We start from the raw sequence: 4,134 nt of genomic DNA on the forward strand, positions 1-4,134 counted from the left end.
CTTTTTTAATGTTTAAATCTATGAACTTGCCTCTTATAATAATCTACATTATATCCGATAAGTTCTTCAATTATAGAAAGTCTTTAATTTCTTTGTTTCTATCTTGAACCCATTTTTCTTTTAGTACGGATTTGTTCAGTTTTGTTGAGTTCATAAGTTTTCTGTTAACTTTTGGTTGTTGTTGATATCTAGATTTTATCTGTGGTGGTCTGATAGGATACAGGGAGTTCTTTCATTTTTCTTGCATCTGTCCAGAATTGCTTTGTGACCAAGAATGTGGTCAAACCTGAACTTCGAAGAAAGTTTCTTGATGTGCTGAGAAGAAGGTATACTCTTTTGTGTTTGAGCAGAATGTTCTGAAAATATCTATTGAGTCCATTCGATTTATAAATTCAGTTCTGAAAATATCTATTGAGTCCATTCGATTTATAAATTCAGTTAGTTCCCACATTTCTGTTTAATTTTTTCTGGATGACAAGTCCATTTATCGAACGGGGCATTAAAGTCTCCCACTTTCAGTGTGTGTGTGAGTCAATATGTGATTTCAGCTGTAGTAGTGTTTCTATTACAAACTTGAGTGCCCCTGTGTTTGGAGTTTGGGTTCACAGGAGGGAGAAAAGCAGCGTTCTACCAGGAAAGGCTTAATTCGTCTCCTCGGAACCGGAGTAACAGTGAAGAGAGGTCACCCCAGAAGGCCTATTATAGCCCTATTGATGAGATTGGGTCATTGGATTTGGAAGGACAGAAGTATGGGGAAGATCTATAGTCAACTTAAGTGGTTCCTTGACAGGAGTGGCTTGCAGATTAGCACAGGACGCCTGCTGGAGTTGAGGGCGGGATAAAGCAACAAGTCTGGGGAAAGAGGTTAGGAGGGGAGGGTCTGTGGGATCCACAGGAGATGTGCGCAGAGGTGGGGAAGGAAGGCTCCAGCAGGTGTTCTGTTGCAGAGGTCGGGATGAGACTGGGGTGGTATGGAGGGGAGGAGAAAGAGACGAAGGTCTTCAGTTAGCTTACTCATTTTCCTGGCTGCTCAGTTGGTGTACTCAGAGGTAATGTGTTTGAGGCATGGCTACTGAGATGAGTTGGGGGAAGGAAGCTTGAAGGAGAAGGGCTTTTTCATCCATTAGGGATGGCGTCAGAGAGGAAAGGGAAGCTGCAATGGATTTTCTGCTGTACAGTTTAGAGATGAGATTTGGGGGGAGGGAGGAGGAGCATAAGGAGTAGTGAAGATCTAATGTCAGCCTGTCTGTTTCCCTGGCAGAAGTACCCCTCCCTGCCAAGTTGTCAGCTCTAAAGAAGAATGTAATCACAAAATTTTTAGGAACAGGGATGGACTTAGAATGCGTATTAAGTGAGGTCATACAATCTCAAAAAAGAAAATTCTACATGATCTCTCACAAATGTGAATTCTAGCCAATAGTGTGTGTATGTATGTATATATGTATGTATGTATATATGTATATATGTATGTATGTATGTATGTATGTATACATCTGGGTATAGTGTAACATGTACAAAGAGAACAAGAATGACTAGGTATTAAGAAATGAAGAAAGACTGAATGTAGATAATAGAGACAAGTTATGAAAGAGGATATAAAACTTTTTTCTAGTGTTAACTGTTATGAATCTTTGATTTTGGTGGTGAATAAGTGCACTCAAATGTATTCAATAATGAAAGTTTAAAATCCATTGTAGGGGCTGGGGATTTAGCTCAGTGGTAGAGCGCTTACCTAGGAAGCGCAAGACCCTGGGTTCGGTCCCCAGCTCCGGAAAAAAAGAACCAAAAAAAAAAAAAATCCATTGTAAAGCTCTACTTCTTCCATTCTGAATGGCTCCTATAACTATAAAAATAAAGTATATAAATATATATGTGATATATATATTCCAATTCACCCTCATCATGGACCATTACTATAAATTTAATATTTTTCAAGGATGGTGATATATTTCCTTGATTTTTCACCTCTTTCCATATTAATGAATTGGGTATATATTATTATTTTGTTTATTTGATTTTTTCTGCTGTATTCTTTCAGTTGAAGTATTTGCAACTGTAAGTTGCTATTATTAGAGTTAGGTTATGATAGAGTTGAAGTTTGAAGCTAAATCTTCATTTTATGTACTCATTCCTGAGTCCTATATTATTCCAAGAGTAGAAAAGTAACTGCAAAAGTGATCATAACTACTAAAAAGCCCTCTATGCAAATGTTATATTAGTCACTTTAAAAGTACCATCACGGGGTTGGGGATTTAGCTCAGTGGTAGAGCGCTTGCCTAGCAAGCACAAGGCCCTGGGTTCGGTCCCCAGCTCCGGAAAAAAAAAGTACCATCACTTTAACTTCAATAAACTACTGGGATAAACAAAGATGGATCAAATGATGTGTGTTAGGCTATTAGTTACTGAGATTCATATGGGCGAGGTTAGATAGTAGTATTAGATCAACTGAGGGGAAAATTGAGTGGGAAAAATAATGTTGGGTTATTCTTAGTGTCCACAAAATTCTAATTATTAAATCTATTAAAAATTATAGTTAAGAATGACAAAGGATGACATTGGAAAGAGAGAAAGAGGAAAAGAGGTATGAATGAGAGAGAATGAATTGTGTGTAGAAAGATTTATAGAGAGTATACAACATTAAAATGTGTGGTGAAACATACAACCATTAAACATAACTCAGTAATATACAGACTAAAGCAAGAGCATTATGAGATATTTATGCAAGTGTAAAGATTAAAAATTCCAAAAATGTATATAACAAAAAGATAAAGTGTATGATGAATATACTAGATTACAAATATATATATATATATATATATATATATATATATATCAGTATTTCTTCTGGGTGAAATAGGCTTTGGATTCTTTTACTCTTGTGATGTTTCATGTAGTAAAGTAAGCTGATCTAGGATGTGCAATTTGCAATTCCAGTGCAAATTCATAAAACCATATTGGGATATTCATTTTCCTAGAGAAGCTTACATGGATTCTCTTTTGGATTGAGCTCCTTGTACAACTATGCTGATTTGATAACTATGGTTCTCAGTTCTCTCCTTGATTCTCTCTATCTGGGCAGCACTATGTCTGAGAAGATAGGGTATGATCCCTTGCTGCCAGTTCCCACTGATCTCAGTGGCAGTGGTAGCCTTTGCTAGGGAGACTGCTCCAGGTTTTCAACATCACACTGGCTTTCACAGTTAATAGTCATCCTGAGCTCTATGCCCACGGAGGTTTATAGAAACCTCAGTGCTGGTCTTTTTGTCACGGACTGAGTTCATAGTTGCAGCAGGACTAACATAGTCAACGTGCAGGTCACCAGAAGTTAAGTTTATGCGACCCCACGGAGACCCTTCAAGAAATCACATCTCGATCAGGAAGTTATTTGGAGAGTATGAACTCTGGAACAGACGTGAGGTGTGGCGTGTCAAATTTACCCTGGCAAAGATCCATAAGGCTGCCCAGGAGCTGTTGACGCTGGACGAGAAGGATCCTCAATGTCTGTTTGAAGGCAGCGTTCTACTGAGGTGACTTGTTCGCATTAGGATGCTGGATGAGGGCAAGATGAAGCTGGATTATATAATCCTGAAAATTGAGGATTTCTTGGAGAGACAGCTGCAGACCGAAATCTATTCACCATGCCCATGTGCTCATCTGCCAGTGTCATATCAGGGTCCACAAGCAGGTGGTGACTGTCCCATCTTTCATGGTTCGTCAGGACTCTCAGAAGCACATTGACTTCTCCCTCCGTTCTCCTTGTGGTGGTGGCCGTCCAGGCAGAATGAAGAGGAAGAATGCCAAGAAAGGCCAGGGTGGTGCTGGAACTGGTAATGATGAGGAAGAGGATTAATTAATACCTTGTTGCACTGAAGGATTGTCTAGTTTTCCAGTTGACAAATAAAACAGAATTGATACTTGGGGAAAAAAAAAACCTCAGTGCTACCTACCTTTGGGTTCTGCACTAATGTCTTCTGTTACTGTCAATCACGACATTGGCATATTGAGGGTAGAAGGAAAGAGGTCTCATTGGAGGGTTCCTGGTAACCTGCTGCAGCTTTGGTGAGGATGTAGCATCAGTTATGCAGTACCACACTTCATCCCCACTTTCATGGCCACAATTGATCACAGTGAGCA

The 4,134-nt window shown here is 39.1% G+C and overlaps 1 pseudogene; it reads left to right on the plus strand.

Moving 5' to 3' along the window:
* The first annotated feature begins 3,083 nt into the window (after positions 1-3,083).
* Positions 3,084-3,850, plus strand: Rps9-ps8 (ribosomal protein S9, pseudogene 8; annotated as a pseudogene).
* The last annotated feature ends 284 nt before the right edge of the window (positions 3,851-4,134 follow it).

The sequence above is a fragment of the Rattus norvegicus genome, chromosome X (assembly GCF_021556685.1).
Source record: "Rattus norvegicus strain SHRSP/BbbUtx chromosome X, alternate assembly SHRSP_T2T, whole genome shotgun sequence".
In the NCBI taxonomy this organism is placed as follows: Eukaryota; Metazoa; Chordata; class Mammalia; order Rodentia; family Muridae; genus Rattus; species Rattus norvegicus.